Source organism: Protopterus annectens, chromosome 1.part1, assembly GCF_019279795.1.
Source record: "Protopterus annectens isolate FY-2018-M chromosome 1.part1, PAN1.0, whole genome shotgun sequence".
Taxonomy (NCBI): Eukaryota; Metazoa; Chordata; order Ceratodontiformes; family Protopteridae; genus Protopterus; species Protopterus annectens.
In genome coordinates this window covers 1,393,521,057-1,393,541,524 of record NC_056726.1, presented here as the reverse complement: position 1 = coordinate 1,393,541,524, position 20,468 = coordinate 1,393,521,057, and positions in this window count along the sequence as shown.

Sequence of the window (20,468 nt, the reverse complement as noted above, 5' to 3'; positions counted from 1 at the left end):
AGCAACCATTCAAGGGTTGAAGCATCAAATGAAATTAAGCTATCGTACTTGTGTAGTTTTATTACTTGTTTTAATTTGGATGCTCAGGATATTAAAAATATTTTATTTAAGAATTGGCATCTATTAGCTACGGATAGCAATATGAGAGCCCTATTGCCTAAAAACCAAGGATTATTTATAAAAGAGGGCTGAATTTTTAAGGAAATTTTGCAGATCAAAAGTTGCAAACCACCAGCTAATGCTGGAATGTTTAAATGCAATATGTGTAACTATTGTAAATTTATTGAAGAAGGCTGCACCTTTATAATAAGGAATAAGACTTACAGAATTAAGAATAAGTTTAATTGTAGTAGCCGACAATTAGTCTATATGGCTAAATGTGTAAAGTGTGCAGCCTTCTATATAGGTAAAACTGATAGAAAGTTACACGAAAGGATTTATGAGCATACGTACAGTATTAATAAGGTGAAGTTGGAAAATGCACTCGCTATGCATTGTCATGCAAATGAGGGACATTTTTTCAAATTTAAAGCAATTGACCAGGTACCTGATGACCCTAGGGGAGGATATGAACCCTTAAAATTGGAGAGAAAAGAGCTCATATGGCAATTGAAAATGAATGCCAACCAGTTCCCTGGGATTAATGAAATGTCTTCTATTAAATGCATTTTAAGGCTTAAAAATTTGGAGAGGTAATTTATGATATATTTGATTTATATTTCTTTAGACATGAAGGTGCTAGTTTACTTTGGTTTTTATAATATTTACACATAGTGTTATTTGATTTAGTATATACTAATTCATTATTAACTGCATCTATTTATATATATATATATATATATATATATATATATATATATATATATATATATATATATATTTATATGTATATTTTTATAGATATATATTTATAGTGTTTTTATTTATATATTCATTTTAATATTTGTAATTTACGATTATTTATGAATATTTATCTAGAACTAATTTATTTATATCATAAATTAATTAATAGTATGGATACACAAATTTAAAATGTTTATTCTATTTTTAATGATTAATGATTTATGAATTTATTAATCTGTCTTAAATGGTTTGGATATATATTTTTATACCTTTTTAAAAAACCTGAATATTTAATATGTAAATAAATAATGTGATTGATTGGATGTCTAGGGTAATAGTGTTAGTGTCATTCCGGTTTAGTTTTTATAGGTTAACATGCTGCAATGAGTGGGCAGTTATGATATTAATGTATGATTCATATACATGAATTTTTGGTGTAACTGAAGTTTAGTTCTTTTTAAATTGTGAGTCCGATTTTGGTTAATTAATTGTTTAAATTGACTAACTAATTGATTGATTTCTTAGGAATTAGTGGAAGGCTATTATATAAATACCTTGTGTAATTTGTACAGGTTTGTTGTCTTCTGAAGATGTTAGCGTTATGTTTCGCAACGAAAAGTGTATGTAATTTTATCGCACTTCAAGAGTGGATTTCAAATAAAGTGTTCGTGGAAATTGAGCCTTTTTGGGTACTGGTCCGTTCTTCAGCGGAATATATTTTTTCTGACAGAGAATTACCCTATAGATCTGTACTACTCACAGGCAATAAACATTTTTGGAAACACAGTGCTTACATCATGCTATCAAAAAAGAACCACATCAAAGTGGACATATGAGTTACCCTGTGGGGTTCACTGTTGATACTGTGCTCTGTACACTGCATAAGTACAGAGGCAGGAGGTTTAAATACAGAAATGTTGATGTACTACGAGTGTGTGTTTGACTGTCTTTCTGTGTACAGAAGGCTTGTAATCCAAACAGTGTGTGTAGCTGTGTAGTGTTACTGTGCACTTCAGCTGCATTCCTGCATCTTTTTAAGAACATCAACATATGAAAGAATGGTGATGTCATCCATTCAAATGTACACTGTCAAAACTGTAAGAGAACATCTTGTGTGGCACATGTGATTCAAGGAGTATTCTGTACCTTGTGATCTTATCTAGTCTGTTCAAATCCAGCCATTACTTCTTAGACTCACTTGCATCACTATGTCTGTGAATGTGAGATAGCTGGCTGACAACATTTTCACCTATCTGCTGTGTACATGTATGGCTGGGGATTCACTTTGCAATGATTTTTTGCTCCTTTTTTTACACAGAAATACTTTCTTTCATAATGATAATTCCATGGTATGACATTTGTCACAGCTACAGTTATCCCGCTCCACAAGGGAGGATCCGCCTTGGATCCTGGGAACTACCGTCCCATCAATCTGACAAGCCTGATCTGCAAGGACATGGAACGCATTATCATGGAACTTATAAACAAAGACATTGGCAACCTTCAAACACTAGACCCCACCCAGTTTGGGTTTGTGAAGGGCCAATCTTGTCTCCTGAATCTGATTGACTTCTTCGAATCAGTCTCCAGAGCTGTGGACGAGGGTAAGGTGGTCCACCCAGCCTATCTGGACCTCGTCAAGGCCTTCGACACCATCACCCACTCTGCAATCATAGATAAACTTACTAAGCTGGGCATAAATCCCTACGTCACTCAATGGGTTGTCCACTGGCTTACTGACAGAACCCAGACTGTAAAAGTAGCCTAATCCAAATCCAGCTCCAGACAAGTGACAAGTGGAGTACCTTAGGGTTCAGTCCTGGGACCACTCTTGTTTGGTATCTACTTCTCTGAAGTACAGGCCAACACTAAGGGACTCTGGCTAACAAAGTTTGCAGATGACTGCAAACTGGGAGCCATTACTGAATCCCCAAATGATGTGGATATTCTACAAAAAGGCCTTACAGAAACAGATGTCTGGTGCCAGAGCCATGGGCTCAAGCTTAATGCCAAGAAATGTATAGTTATCCCCTTTGGAAAAAAACATGTACCCATGAATTACCACATAGGTGGCAGGACGCTAAACATCAAAAGTGTGATGAGAGACTTAGGGACACAGGTGAACAGTGGTCTCATTTCGATAACCACATCGCCACAACAGTCAGGAAATCCTTCTATGTGGCACACCTCATCACTAAGGGCTTTTCATCCAGAAAAAAGGAGGTCATTGCCCCACTGTACTCATCCCTCATTAGACCCATTATAGAGTATAATGCCCCATTTGGTATGTACCTCACAAGACATCTGCAACAGCTGGAAAGGCCACAGAAATACCTCACTAAAAGAATCACAGGCCTAAAGCAGATGCCATATACTGACCATCTTAAAAAACTCCAGCTATACTCTGTGGCATATCGTCTACTCAGAGGCGATCTCTGCTTAACATACAAGGCCATGTCAAACCCTGAGCTGTTGGACATGCTCGACTTAAAGAAATCCCAATCCCTCAGAGCCATACGCTCCAGGGATCTAAACCTTGTCATCACAATGAACAAAACATGCTGGAGGGATAGGTTCCTGACCCAGAGACTCCCCATACTCTGGAATAAACTGCCCATACATGTCAAGCAGAGCGCCTCATTGGGCCTCTTCAAAATGAACCTTGATGATTGGATGGAAGATAGGAAATTCACCCCGGGGATCATGTCAGTCGCCCTGCTAGACAGGGGCCCAGAGAAGTAAATATTGTGGGAAGAAATATCCAGGGAATTGGGAATTGTTATGGCTAGGCTTGCATAGGCCCTAGGGCCAATAGCCTAGTACCAACCTATGAACCTATGAATCATGAAAACGACAAAGGATTTTCCTGTGGTATGAGGACACGAAGCAATGTTCTGTACATTTGTGCCTTAGTAAGGCATGTGTTTGAATCCATGATTATCTATACATTGTGTCTGATTTCCATTCTGTCATCATAGTGATGACTGTGTTATGCATCTCATGTGTCTGAGTATACTTAGCGGCAAGAAATGCAGTATGAGAAACACGTATATAGCAACACTATTTTAAAGAAATGAGAGGTACATATCTTTCTTGCAGCAAGAAAATTATGTCATGGCTTAAAGACCAATTTTTTTCACACTTGGAGCACCAGTGGCACTGTGGTGCATTCATTCTTTCCAATATCATGTAGCTTCTGTAGTCACATAGTTAGGTGTTCAGAACTCACATTGGCTGACTGTAAGTACTGCATGTCCTACTGATGTTACGTATGAATGGTATCCACAGGTGATATAATGTGTACAATTACAGGGGAAAAAACCTCCCCAACCCTTTTATCTCATACAATGTTAACACAGTCAGATGATGTAATGACTTCACATAGATGGAGTCTCACAGCCTTATCAAGACTTCTCTGTGGTGCATGTAATTCACAGACATGCTTATAGATGGTGGGCTTACATAGCTTCCTGTTCAATTCTAACCAAGGGTAACAGTCTATGAATGTACTGACATTACACAGACAGCACTGCATGATATTATTATTATTCATTTTTATTTATTTATTATTAATGGTAATAATGCATGTGTTTGTGTTGTTTACATGCTGTTATAGCAGTGTTTGCTATAATGTCTTGTGAGCATGCCCAGAATAATCTTGTTTGACGTGCTCCATTTCAAATGGAGTCCTTGAAGTATTGTAATGTCATCAGATCTGTGTTGTCATTTATCACTTGTGGATTTTGATTGCTATCATATTACTGTTTATGATGCACATGTATATAAAACACATGGTTGTCTAAGGCATGTGTCAAGGTAATATACCTCCTTATCTATGGTTGTCCAATGACAAATGTTAAATCATGTCCCTTTTGGCTGTGCATGACACAGCTGCTGTATGGCTCATGCATTGCTTATATAGGATAGAGTGGAGTATACAGCAATGGTCAGTTATCCCACTTGCATACCCTGTATATACATGTCATACATTCATGTCAATAACTACACTTTATTTATTAGGTCCATAATGTATCCATTGTTCTTGCTATAATCTCAACTCTGCATGTTATTAACATTAATCTCACTTTTACTCCTCTTTCTTACAATGTTGTTGTGTCCCTCTCACATCCATTGTTAGTATGCCAATTTTTAAGTTATGTACACTGATAAACAGTTGCAAACAGGATTATTTATTATTATTATCAATATCGATGTCTTCCTATTGAAAAATGTTTCTTTTGGGTATCATCACATTTGAATGCATTAACTGATTAAATGTTTTCCGTTAACTGTCCCCTCTTAATTATCCCTGCACTGTTGACATTGTAATTTTTTTCAGATTATACCAATTGCATTTCCCCTGCATCTACATGCTTTAAAGTCACTTGACTACTTCATATAAGCTGTCCACCTGTGTTCTCATAATACATTTGCCTACAGGCAAGTACTTTGTTTACATTGTGTGCTTGAGCTTCCAACACCATTTCATAACCACCAACACCATTGCTGGCCACAAAACAGTGATCGCTGCTGCTCATCACATTAATACACTGCAATTGTGTAGGCTTAGCGTAACACCTAGACAACTGCTAATGAAACCCAGGGTATATGATCTGATTATCATCAATCCCTTTGCAGTTGCTGGAGACTGTAAAGAAGATACTATAAAAATGCATTACTAAAATGCAATATGGTTACACTACATTATACAACCCAGACCTATTTATGAATTAATTTGTCCTTTAGAGCAATTAATAAAGCAAACCAAGTACAGACAATATAAATGCTCATGTAGCTGTTGTTCAACAACCCACAAGTCATGCAAAAATCAAACATATTACTGCATATAGTATACTGTTTTCTTTGGGGGGGGGTCTTACATGCCTGCAGGACACCTTGATCTCATTTTTGACCTCCCTATGCATTCTCTGTCATCAAGAATAAGCTGTTCCTTCTGACATCACTTAGTATAGTTCCAACCTACTTGAATGGCTAATGACACTATATGGTAGCATACACCTCCAGTGTCAATAGACCCAGATCATGGACAAATGGAGCACATGCAGGGTAATGAATCCTGATCAGATCAAGTATGGAATATAATATCCTCTTTAGTATACATCTACTCTAAACATCATGCAACTATAAAGTTGCCAGAGGTACCTACCAAAAAGAGCACTGGACTAAAGACCCTCAGCAGCCAAGGCACACGATTAATCATGATCCCTATACTCCTTCTCGTATAGACTTTTGCTTTGTACTTTACTTCTGCCTTTGAGTGTTGTTAATTTTCCAATTCTCCTTGATCTCCAAACTTCTGCAAAACAAATGACACTCAAATACTTAAAGAAGGAATTGAATATCATTCAATAAATAAACAAAACATATTGAAAGGACAGAGTTTTTACTCTGTGTTTTCCCCATCAACAGAATAATCGTGTGTTACCACATAAAACATATAAAACAGAGTGATAATCTTACTTCATTGAGTGCAAACCTTGACAACTTGATGGCCACCCATAAATACATCCCAGGTCTGACTTATTTTGCCTTATGGCAGTGGGCATTGGGAAGATGATTATGGTCCATGGACTGATTTTGCCTTATAAATTCTATGAATCTATGAGCACGTTACAATAATTATAGATAAAATAATTGTTGTGTAAATGCATAGATAAATCAATTAACCTGCCATTCTCTTCAGCAGATAAAATTGCTTTAGGACTGGGCACACAGTCATCATTGACATTTTGCTCATTTGCGATTAGATTCTCAAGAATATGAGTGATGGCCTTGTCACTGTAGTGTTCTCCACTGACTATGCTAAAGACTTTGACTCTCAGTCATTTCATATTCCTTCCTGAACTTGGTTTGTAAACTTGCTGAGTACAGCTACCACATTATGACTGGCGACAGTCTTTATGGGTGTGACTGTATTAACGCAAGGTCTTTAAGTGTCTTTCCTATAAGTCTTAGTTATTTCACATTTGTCAGTGACACAACCAATGACCTTCTCGTTCTCAGTATTATTATTATATATACAGATTATGTTGCTATGGGGAAGTCTTCTTTTATCCTCTTTAAAAGGACAATGCCCAACAAATTGCTGGTTGACAGCCAAGCAGACTGTAGATACAGTAAACTCTCTGTTAACCAGCACCCGTGGGGATTGGTAGATGCCAGATAACTGTAGTTTCTGGTTGCTTGAGAGTTACAATTAAAAATAGGCCTGATAAATACTGTACCCTGTACTATTTGTTAGGTTTGACTTGTTCTTAGGTTGGGGAGAGAGGGAATTTATTCCTATCTTCCTTTTTCAAACTCTAAAACTCTAAAAACGTAAGGTATCATGTCAGTCACCCTGCTAGACAGGGGCCCAGGGAAGTAAATATTGTGGGAAGAAATATCCGGGGAATTGTTTGGCTAGGCTTGTATAGGCCCTAGGGCCACTAGCCTAGTATCAACCTGTGAACCTATGAACCTATGTATGTTTTTGTGGGGGGGGGGGGGGCAGAACGTGCAACACATGAAAATTGTACTGTTTTTCTTTGATTTTTTTTTTCCTGTTTGCTTGAGAGTTCTGATTGCTTGAGTTCCAGTTAACTGAGAGCTTACTGTAATTTAGCAAAAACTTCAACTGTGCTATCTTGTATTCCCGGATGGCTTGGTAATGTTCTTTCTAACTAGGATATTTGAAGCCTGAGTGGAACCCTTAGCCAGACAACGCAGGAGCTCAAGTGCCAATGTATAGGACTGGACCTGCTGCCCATTTTAACCACAATGCTCTTTGAGGGGACAATTAGAAAATGCATGCTGACTACCCAAACATAGACTGGGAGCATTACTCTAGCTCCAACACCCTAGCCCAAAGGTTCCTAGAATTTATAAACTCCAATGCTATAAAACAACTTGTTACCACTCCCACAAGAGGGGAAAACATACTGGACCTGATCATCACCAACATGGGGACTCTATGCTCCAGACCAGAAGTGTATCCCTCACTGGTAAGATCAGACCATAAACTAATCTCACTGGATATTCACATCCCGACCCCACCCCCTGCCCAGAAAACCACAGTGAAAAACTTCTCTAAAGCAAATTTCACACTCCTCAAAACTGAGGTGGAATCCTTCAAAGCCCCCGGGCCTGTGGAAAATATGGCCCAGACCACAGAATCCTTTATAAACGCATTCTATAAACACCTTCAGGAATGCATGGATCATGCGATCCCAAATAAAACCAAGACCCAATCCTCCAAAGGCAGACGTCCTGTCTGGTGGACCCCAGCCATAGACAAACTATACAATAGAAGGAGGAGGAAGCTACTAAATGATAGAGCAAAATCCCAAAAAGGGAAGGCATCACTGATCAGTATTAGCAAAAAACTATGGGCACTCATAAAATTGTCTAAGGCCAGCTTCGAGAGAAAAATTTCACAGGACACTAAGGATAATCACAAGGCTTTCTTTAGTTATGTTAGGAACCTGGGTGGTAATTCCCAAATATGCTCAGAATTAGTCCAAAATGACAAAAAATACACTGAACCCACAGACATTGCCAACATCCTAGCTGACAGGTTCAGCGCAAACTCCCCCCCCCACCAAAAGGGCAAATACCTATATCAGCAGAGTGCTGCCCCCCTGACATCTCAGATGCTCAGGTAAGAGCCGCCCTCTCCAAAGCAAAAAACACAGCATCAATGGGACCAGACGGTGTCCTGGGCTGCGTCCTACATGAACTCCAAGAAGAGCTAAACCCAAACATAAAACTACTGTTCAATCTCAGCCTTACTACAGGATATGTGCCCAAACAGTGGCGTACAGCAGCAGTGGTCCCTCTCCATAAAGGTGGTGCCTCAACGGATCCTGGAAACTATCGCCCCATAAGCCTGACTAGCTTGGTCTGCAAAGCTATGGAAAGGATCATCATGGACCTCATAAATAAAGATATTGGGGACCTACAGACACTGGATCCTACCCAGTTCGGCTTTGTTAAGGGCAGATCCTGCCTCTTAAACTTGGTTGATTTCTTTGAAACAGTCACCAAGGCCATTGACCAGGGGAAGGTGGTCCACACAGCCTACCTGGACCTCGCAAAAGCCTTTGATACAATACCCCACTCAGGCATTATAGATAAGCTCACCAGCTTAAATATAAACCCCTATGTCACTAGATAGATTGCAAACTGGCTCAAGGACAGAACCCACATGGTTAGAATTGCTAGAGCCATGTCAGACTCCAAACCAGTTACAAGTGGTGTCCCACAAGGCTCAGTCCTGGGACCTCTCTTGTTCGGTATATATTTCTCGGAGGTACAGGCCAACACGGAAGGACTGTGGCTGACCAAGTTCGCAGATGACTGCAAACTGGGCGCCATAATCGACTCTACAGCCGACACAAGCATCCTCCAAAAGGGCCTCATAGAAACAGACAACTGGTGCCAGAGCCATGGCCTCAAGCTAAATGCCAAAAAGTGTATAGTCATCCCCTTTGGCAAAACAAAGTGCCCACAAATTACCACATAGGTGGTAATCCATTAAGTACAGAAGAAGTAATTAGGGACCTGGGGACCCAAGTTGATAGCAATCTCTCATTTGACAACCACGTGGCCAAAGTGGTTAGAAAAACATTTTATGTAGCCCACCTAATCATGAAGGGATTCACATCTAGATCAGGGGAGGTCATCGTGCCTCTTTACTCATCCCTCATCAGGCCCATAATTGAGTACAATGCCCCTTTTGGGATGTACCTTACCAGACACCTGCAGCAACTGGAAAGACCCCAAAAGTACCTCACCAAGAGGATCAAAGGGCTCAAACAGATGCCATATGCTGCCCGGTTAAAGAAACTCCAGCTCTACTCAGTGGCATACCACCTGTTCAGAGGAGATCTGTGCCTGACGTATAAAGCCATGTCCAACCCGGAATTAATGGACATGCAGCACCTCAGAAAAACCAAATCCCATCGAGCTACGTGCTCGAGAGACTTGAACCTCAGCACTGAAATAAATAGGACATGCTGGAGGGACAGATTCATAACCCAGAGGCTCCCTTCACTCTGGAATAAAATCTCAGTCCAGGTTAGGCTGAGTCCCTCATTGACTCTCTTCAAGAGGAATCTTGATGAGTGGATGGGAGATCGTAGGTTTACCCCGGGTATCACTTCTGTGTCACTGTTAGACAGAGGCACAGTATACTAACCTCGAAAAAGGGCATAGCAAAATAAATTTAAAATGGGTGGCAAAAGCCAAACACATTCTGGCTAGGCTTATAAATGCCCTAGGGCAGATAGCTTAGTATGAACCTATGAACCTATGAACCTATGATGCTGAAATTAAAATATGGTCGCTTCATCATTTTTCCTCATCAACCAAAGCCCAGCTTGTTGAGAATAACATATTTCAATTTATTAATCTCTCACCTGCAGAAAAACATCATTGATTGCACTACTCTGAAGAAATTTAGTTGGCAACCAAAAAAAGGAAAAGGGCTGGCTTTTTAACTTCTAAGCTCATGACCCTCATTACATGCTGTTGCTTTAGCCAGCACTAATTCAGAATGCAAATGATCATTTGAAACAAGTGAAATCAAGTCTGAGTCCCTACCGTTAATAATCCAAGGGGTCTAATGGTATGATAGAGACAAATATCTTAACCCTGCCTTATTCACTTTTATGTGGCTTGAATTTCTACACTAGGGTTGTCCTTTAAAGTGATAACTTGGAGGTAATTTAGAACATTCAGTATAAACTCAGCCTGTGAGCTCAGAAGACCTAGAGCTTTCAGTTAAAACTTGAACAGTATCAACAGTGAGCCAGCAGAGACTACCAAGAAGGTAATCCCAACTAAACATTTGACTTTAGAATGCTATAAGTTTAAATAAACTAGGACCAGTTGAAGTCTTTGTGGATATTACCTAGGCCTGTATGGAGTTTACAGGAATCTTTATTTTTGTAAAGACATCTATGCTAAATTAATGCGACTTTGCATTTGTGCTGCTAAGTGAAGTCATGTGTTGCTTTAGAAACATGGGTAAAAATTGAAACTATTTACTTTTCCAAAGCTACTTCAGTAGAACAGTATAGTAACCACTCATGTTTATGTTTATAGCATACAGTCTTCAAACAAGAAGAAAATCATTTGCAAAACCTGCTTTGTTGTTTTGAAATGACTTTAAAGATGTCACACTTTTTACCTTCCAATTGAATTAACTCAGTCCTGTTTAATTTTTTGTGCTTACTAACAAAAAAAAAGTCTTCTTGGCAAGTTAGTACTATTTTATTACACATTAGAATGAGCCTAGATAAGGATTCTGTTCCATTGTCCTAGATACTAGGCATTCTCTCCCACAACCATAATTTGGAAAATATTTTGCTTATAAAAATTCAGAAGAAACTGGGTCCACTACCAGCTTTCAAAATTTCAAAACATCAAATCTCTGATTACCAAAGCCCAGAGGATTGAGGTTTTGAAATACTGAAACTTGTCACTGCAGATCACCGTACAGTGCAGAACGGGAACTTTACCATTCTCGTCACTGTAGTGCGATCTCAGAGTTGGTATAGTTAAGTAGCAGGGAGTATGGGAGGTGCAGGTGGGCTTGTCCCCCCTGAAAAAATGTAAAATTATAACTTTTAACATTTTTGATTTTTTTTTTTAGTTTCAATATTTCAAAACCTGAATCCTCTGGGCTTCGGTAATCAGAGGTTTGATGTTTTGAAATTTCAAAACATTGAACCTCTGATTACCGAAGCCCAGAGGATCGAGGTTTTGAAATATCTAAACTTGTCAATGTAGATCATCATACAGTGCAGAACAGGAACTTTACCATTTTCTTCACTGCAGTGCAATCTCGGAGTTTGTATATTTAAGTAGCAGGGGGTGTGGGGGGTGCAGGGGGGCTTGCTCCCCTGCAAAAACATGAAATTATAAGTTTTAACATTTTGGATTTTTTTTTTATTTTCGATATTTTAAAACCTCGATCCTCTGGTCTTCAGTAATCAGAGGTTCGATGTTTTGAAATTTCAAAATGTGGTAGTGGACCTAAGAATCTGTGGTCACATCTTAGCAGGACAGTGATATGTTAAAATATCAGGAAGTGGGGAAATCTCTTATCCCATTTCTCTTCTTTATTTGTTTCTTGAGGACCATATTGGATTGAATCTCCTGCCATTATGACAGTATACGATATTTAATTGTTTTACTGTATGATATCTGTTCTACTGATTCATACAGCAAGAAGTTGTGTTTGTACTGCTTAGCTCTAACGTCCAGGATTTCATTGTTATCAATATCTATATTATCAGTTGCTTATGGACATTGCTATGTATATCTGTCTGTCCCTTGACATTACTGAATATGCTCTGATGCATTATTATTGTTATGAAAAAGTTGTCTTTCAGTGTAAGAATATATTTTTAATTAAGTTTGATTCATTTTAAGTAGTATAGCTATCTAATACATATATATTAGACTACATGTGTCTTTTTTGTGTGCTTTACACTGATTTGTATTTGTCCATCTGTATTTAATTTACCGCTGCACCTCTTTTTGCCTGGACCCTGGATGAAAATGGTCCATTTTTGGATCAGCTCATTTACCCCATTAATAAACAAAGAATAAATAAATGAATGCATAGATGCTTATTTTTGTGTGGTTTCATTTTTATATGTCTTGTTTTTCCTCACAGGGTGCTATCATATCTGTAATCTTTTATAGGAAGCAACCTAGCTTGAGTTGTGCCCATTGTACAACAAAGTATGTTTTTTTTATTATAAAACAAAGCTGTTTTCTTGTCAGAATACAGGAAACCAACATACCTCCATGCAGAACAGTTAATGCAGTGCCTCTCTAGCTTTCTTTTTGAAGTACCGTAGCAACATAAACAATGCTTTTATTATGAGAGTGACAATTGAAAACTACTCTAGTTTGTACTGAGTTCACTCAGTGTGAGACATAATAGCAGAAAGAAAAATATGTATTCTTTCACATAATGAAATCTTTTAAAGTCTACTTTGCCATCAGTAGTTTACAAAACCACTTTGATCTCCACATTAGATAATGGACCCTGAGTTTATTTCAAGAAATGTTTTGATTTACAAGTAATGTAATGTTCAGAGCAATGCCCTTTGTCATCTGGTTAGTAAGATTATTACAGAAACTGCCATTCATTTTCTGAAGTGCATTTGCTGGCTCTGCCTCTACAAGTCATTATGTTAAGACCTTATACAATTATCAGAAAATATCTTAATGACATGTCTGAAAACAGAGAAAAATGTGTTGCATACTATAGCCTTCAAATCTTTGTTGTATAATGTTGAGATACAATTACTATACAGTTTTACAAAGCAAAATTGTTAATGAGAAGAAATCATTTATTAGCAATGATCACCTTCATTTATTTATTTCATAGATAGCACTGTATCGTATTTATTTGCATTTTCATATGGAGTTAATCTAATTTCTTTTTGTTTACATATTATACAAATGTTCCAGTGTTCCGTCACAGACACCTTACTGTGAAGGTTATTCTACTCTATTTTTTTGCTCAGGGTAATCACCGTGCTTTCCTCCCTTATTCTAGTGAATCTCATTGCTTTCCTGGAAAGCATTTCGACTTGGTGAAACTGTTATGCAAAGTCAAAAGTGTACCAGTCTACAATCAACATTGGCGAGAGCTGTATTTTAATAGCTACTAAGTAACACACAAGTAGTCTCAAACCTAACCACTGAGAAAGACGTTTAAAAACCTTTTTGTCACTGTAAATCTTTCTGGCTGTGTCTTTTTCTAACTATTAAGTGCCAGTCATCATAATATCATGTACATCATAATTATGGGAAATGTTGTTGTGCCTTTCGGCTTTTCCCGGTTAGGGGTCGCCACAGCGGAACTCCAGTCCGCTAATGATTGGCAGTAGATTTTTACATGCCGAGTTGCCAGCCCTGACGCACAACCTTCAATGAAGGTACGCCCATTCATGCATGTCTCCACACAGAAGATGCTTTAGCTGCGAATCGATCAGGACAACGTCTTACTGTGAGGTGACAAAAATTAATTGTTATGGTTAAACTGATGGTATACTACAACTAATGTCTAAAATGTTGAACTCTTGGAATCAACTAACACTAGAAGCAAAACATTATGAAGGAAGACTTGAACAAATGTAGCATTCAGAGAGGAAGGACACACTTTCAGGGAATTTTTAAAGTCATTCTGTAGTCTTTCAGGAAAGACAAGTATTAGGACCAAAACAATGCCATTGCCAAATGTCTTGCTATCATGGTTAAGGTATGTAGCCAATAATATGAAGACATATGAATCAGCACAGAAAAACTTTATCTGAAATTCTAGACATAATTTGTAACTTTTTTCCTGAGGATAACTCACCTGTCGAGATGAAACCAATGGGCATCTGCCATCATGTATAAATGAATAGAATTACAGGCATGTGGCACTTGTGTGCTTAGCTCAGCAATGGGAATTTTATTGCTAAGAATAATTGTAATATCAAAATGGATCTCTTCAGCAGTTATAGCTGAAATTGTTTACATTGTTATGGCCATTTTTCATGAAATAAATTATAAAAATGATTAAGTGTAAATTGGAAGGTGACTTTACATGATTAAAAATTTACTACGTCATGAAAAAAGCAAACACCTACAACAGCAAACATATAGCAAACATCAAAATATCAAAATAAGAAGCTGAAATAAATACAAACCTTAACAGTCATTTGATGGAAAAAAATTATAACCCAACAATATGCTGATAAATAAAGTGTTTCTGCAGGGAAGCAAGCTCCTATGCCTTCAACTCCCCCCCCAACTTAATATACCATCCCCACAGTTGCACCACTTTGAAGAAGGGAGAAATCTCCCTCCAAATTGGAATTGCTGCTGCCAAACTGTAAAGCACACAGCTGCAATGATTTCCCAGTAGTAATACAGCACATTGGGCATACAAACCCATACATAACACATGCAAAATCTAGCCAGAACCATCACAAAAATATTAAAACCCACCAAAACAACATTCTTTCAGCATTATTGCTGTTCACACAAACCACAAATGGACCCAATGTGCATTTGTTCATTTCTGAGTGCTAGTAAGAAATTCAAATATATGTGCATTTGCACAAAAGCACTATAACCATTAAAACATAGATTGTACAGAAGCAGTTTGCTTTTTACATAACTGACAGCAGTTGTTCAAATGGTACTCTCTATAAGTTGTCCCTCTTGTTAGTTTTGAGGTGTTGAATAATGTTGAACAATGCCTCAGTTGAAAGTATACCTTCATTAGTCACTAGATTATATACCACGTTATATTTCTGTTAGTTTACAATGATTTTTACCCTGTACATTCAGAATGATAGCAGCACAGAGCAACACAGCACAGTGCCAATGACACAGTGGTTACAATATCTTCCTGAAGGCTTTAGGCTCTGAGTTTCAATAACTGCCTCCAGTTATGGTCTGCATGGGGGATTTATGTTCTTCCCATGTCTGTGTGAGCCTTTTCTAGGCTTCCTGGTTCCCCCTCTAAATATGCTTTATAATATATATTACTCTAATGATATATATATATATATATATATATATATATATATATATATATATATATATATATATATATAGTTCCCCTTCACAAGATCGAGTTACTGAAAGCTCGAAATTCATAAGATCGAGCCCAGAATCTCGAGTTTTCAGTAACTCTAAATTGTGAAGGGAAGAGAACAAAAAAAAAAAAGTTTACTTACATGTTTGCAGGGGGCCGAGTCCCCCTGCACTCTCTCTGCTTAAATATATCAGCTCCGTGACCGCACTATAGCGGAGGAATGGAAATTCTCCTCTTGTGCGCTTCTGCATACAGCACGAAATGGGAGATTTCCCTCATCCCCACTGTAGTGCAATCTCGGAGTTGGTATATTTAAGTAGGAGGGGTGTGGGGGATGTAGGGGGGCTTGCCCCATGCAAAAACATTGTAAAGACATTTTTGCAATGTCTTTTCCCTACACTTTAGAATTTCAAATTTCTGAAAATTCGATCTTCTGGGTTCAGTCATCTGAAGTTCAAGTTTTCAGCAATTTGAGATTCTAAAGGGGAACTATATATATATATATATATATATATATATATATATATATATATATATATATATATATATGTCTATATGGATCTACTCGATATGTAGTCCACATACGTCAACCTCCAAAACATTGAGAGCAAAAGGTTGACAAAATGAATGTCAACATGTTACTATGCACGTGCTGAGAAAAAACTTTGGTGCATGTAACAAATGTGCCCCCTCCACTCCCTGCTAATTATAAATATTAAGTCTGAGATCACACAATCCCCGAGCAAAGGGAATATTCCCCTACTCAGGGATTGTTGATCTCACATAGCTGTCGACCATTTGCATATATCAACCAAATGCTGTCAATTAAACACATGTGGACAAATGAGCAGGGCACCCATATATAGTTTTGAGGGATTTGTAGACTTGGTCCATACAGAGGATCTTGTCCAGCATATGACACTGCTATGAGTGAGATTCATGAACAAAACCTAGTACAGCCCATGACTTTTGCCTAGCTCAGGAAACATATGGCATGCTTAGTATAGTCAGTGTTTTATACATTCCTGACAGGCATTGAACACTGTCTGATGTGTACTTCCAGACAAGAACTGAAGGGCACACATAAATCAGTCCCTGTAATCTCCTTTGTGGTATAGTCAGACCACAAAACAGTCTGCATTGAAGTAAACAAAAAGAAAAACTGGAACCCCAGCTGACCTTGAAATATTCAGAAACTCTTCTAAAGTTAACTTCTTAATATTACATGATAACTTGGTAAACTTACAAGCCTCCCAAACCCTGAGAACACTGCTTCCTATGCAGAAGTGTTCACAGAAACCATGTACAAGCATGTTAATAGCTGCATGGAGGTGCCTGTACCTATAAGTAATTAGTACAAACTAACTCAAAAAAAGCCACCCTGGGGGAGTTACAACATCAGTAGGCTGTATAACAAAATGAAGAAAATTATGGCAAAACACCCAGCAGAATAAAACCATGTTCATCAAACTACACAAACCACTCAGAGGACAAAGTGTAGAAAATTGAAATCTTAGTCTAAACCAAATGTACTAGAAGTAGTGACTATAGTAACATAAATAAAATAACTGGGAATGGGATATTTAGAAAAGGGTAGGAGCAAATTAGATAGAGAAAAAGGGAATTGTGGGAACAATACATTTAGAAGATGAATGAGGTTTAAAATAAGGCAGGATCTGAATGAACTATGTAATGTTTGACTGACAGTGATTGAACATATTATAAGTGATCTATAATGTTTGCAACTAAAATTATGTCCATATGGTTTGTTTTCATTTACATAAATGCATGATTGCCTATGTCATAAGTGATAATTTAATAAAAATGTTTCTTGTTTAAAAAAAAAACTAATTTGAGGTAAATCTGGCCTCCCAGGCCAAGTACAACCACAGGGTATTCTTTAGTTATATCTGCAATCAGAAAGGCAATATTTATTTATTTTATTTTATTTATTTTACATTTGTTAACCGGGAAGGTCCGACTGGATATATGTCCATTTTCAGCGGAGGCCCGGAGAGAAAAGCTCCATACAGTAGGCATAAGACAGACAACATAATACACTGTAAAATACAATAGAGAAATACAATCCAGAGACATTTTTACATAATTACATAATGAAACCATTCCATTTTAAGAGTAATTCAAGAATAGAGGTCATACAATGTATTTGAAGGTCATTTTCAAAGTTCCCAGGCCAACAATCAAGAGGTGCATATATAATTGTGTTACATAATATAATTTCTAGATTTCACTTAATCACATGGCAGTACAGAGTAATATAGGTAGGATTCAGAGACACTGCTGAGACCATAGTTTGGTGAACAGTAGTAAAGTGTGGGGAATTAGTCAGGGGTAGAGCAAGGACAGAGCCATCGCAAAGTCAAGAACTGAGTAAGGTTCTTTTTAAATTGGGTTGGAGAGGGTTGTAAGGTTAGTTCTGTAGGAAGAGAGTTCCAGACTTTACCAACTGAGTTCATAAACAGAGCTTCCCCAGCTGAGTTGTTTGCTTTAAAGGTGAAAGCTAACATTTTGTTAGAGGATCGGAGAGTTTTAAGGTTATGGTAGGGGGTGATGAGTGTTTTAAGATCAGGTGTCCATTCGGGCTGATAGAGAATCTTGTGGGCAATTATTAGTTGGTTAGGTAGTTCAAGCCGGCTTAGTAGTTTGAGGTTGTGGCAATGATGGGTCCTATAGGCAGAGGCAGTGGCAAATCTGGCAATGTGATTATAGCAGGTTGTGAGCTTGTTCAGGGAGGTTTTATTCAGGTTGGTGAATAGGAGGGAGGTGTAGAGAAGTGTGGATATGAGATGAGTGTGAGCAAGAACAGTTCTTGCAAGAGGAGTTAAGAAAGGTTGGTTCTATGTAGAGAGCCAAGTTTTTAATTTACTGTTTTGATGTTGAGGTCGATATGTAGATCAAACTTTAGGTTTTTGTCTACTATGACTCCTAGTAGTTTGGTTGAGGGGTCTGGTGAGATAATAGTGCCATTGTTAGATGTAATGGAGAAGGTTAGAGAGGAGGTCTTACGTGATGGGGAGAACAGCAGCAGTTTGGGTTTTTGGGGTTTAATATTAGACAGAGATAGAGGAGCCAATTTTCAACCATGGTAAATGTGTTTGGAGATAGTGTCAGTAGTTCTTCTGGGGTTGTGGTGGAGCAGATCATGGTTGAGTCATCCGCGTATTGGATACAAGTAGTGTCTGGTATTACTTTATGCAATTCATTAATGAATATGGAAAATAAGAGGGTCCCTAAGATGGATCCTTGAGGGACTCCAAGAGTTATAGGTAAGAGGGTAGATAGGTAGTCTTTCCACAGGGCTGCCTGCTGTCTACCTCCCAGATATGATTGTATAGCATGGGTGTCTAGGTTCATAGGTTCATAGATTGGTACTAGGCTATCAACCCTAGGTGCCTATACAAACCTAGCCATAACAATTTCCTGGCTATTTCTTCCCACACTATTTACTTCCCTGGACCCCTGTCTAGCAGGGCGACTGACGTGATCCACGGGGGTGAATTTCCTTTCTCCCATCCAATCATCAAGGTTCCTTTTGTAGAGGCCCACAGAGGCACTCTGCTTGACATGTATGGGCAGTGTATTCCAGAGTCTGGGGAGTCTCTGGGTCAGGAACCTATCCTGCCAACATGTTTCGTTTATTGTGATGACAAGATTTAGATCCCTGGAGTGTGTGGCTCTGAGGGATTGGGATTTCTTTAAGTCTAGCAGGGAGATTATTTCTATGGTTTACAGGAGAAGTTGGTGGTTTACCATGTCGAAAGCTTTGGAAAGATCTAGGAAGATGGCTGAGGAGAGTTTATTGCTATTATGGTTATGATTTATGGCATTGGTGAATGATAGTAGGGCAGTGGTGGTACTGTGGTTTGGTCTGAAGCCATGTTGAGAGTTTGACAGGTTATTGTTATCAAGAAGATAGGTTAGGAGTTGTTTTTGGAAACATTTTTCCAGGATTTTGGCTATAGGCAAGAGTATTGCTATGGGTCTGTAGTTTGAGATGTCAGTGCAACTGCCTCCCTTGTGGATTGGAATGATATGGGATACTTTCCAGGTAGTGGGAATGGTGCCTTCAGATATGGATCGGTTAATCATAATGGATATAGGGTAGGCTACATCATCTGCTGCTTTTTGTAGGTAGTTTGCTGGTAGGAGATCTGCGGCAAGGGTAGTTCATTTTAGTTTTCTAATTAGAGTAAGGATAAATGAAGTTGAGACTGGTTGAAAATTGAAAGTAGTTTAGGTAATGGGTGTAGAGGCAGAGGGATTTAGTGAACTGGGGGAATAAGTTATTGGCTAGGTTTTGGATAGTTTCTGTAAAGAAGCTATTAAAGGAGTTGGCTACCTCTGCTGGAGAATGTGAGTTGTAAGTTGAGGGGACAGGGGTGGTAGATTGTCCTGGATGGAGCAGTGTGTTTAGAGTTGCCCAGAATTTATTTGGTTTGTTTTGTTTTTTTTTTTTGTTATTGTAGATTGTGATAGTGGTTCTTTTTTTCAGTAGTGACAGATTTTTTTGTGTCATTCCTTAATTGTCTATAATGGAGTTGATCTATGAGGTTTTTTGAGGTACGCCAAGTGGCCCAAGCTTTATTTCTTAGTAAGATTTTTTGCCTAGTTGCAGCTGTAATCCATGGGGTGCTTTTGGTTTTAGTCCTAATGGTACGAGCTGGAGCATGGCTGTCTAGGATGGACATGAATTTAGCATTAAAGTATTGTACAGCTTCTTCTAGTGGGAGATGCTTTAGAACTGACCAGCTGCAAAGTTTAAGGTCTGTATGGAAATTCTTAAGGTTAAAATCTTTCTTGCTTCTGATTGTTTTATAGGTGGGTTGCTTGTGGATTTCAGCCTTTTGCCTGATGATATAGGTGAGATGGTGATCACTTATGTCATTGGGCAAGGTTCCGGCTTTATACATGAGTGGGTGATTGTTAATAAGTATCCAATCTAATATAGTTTCTTTATTGTTAGGTTTAGTGACCCTGGTGGGGGAGGATA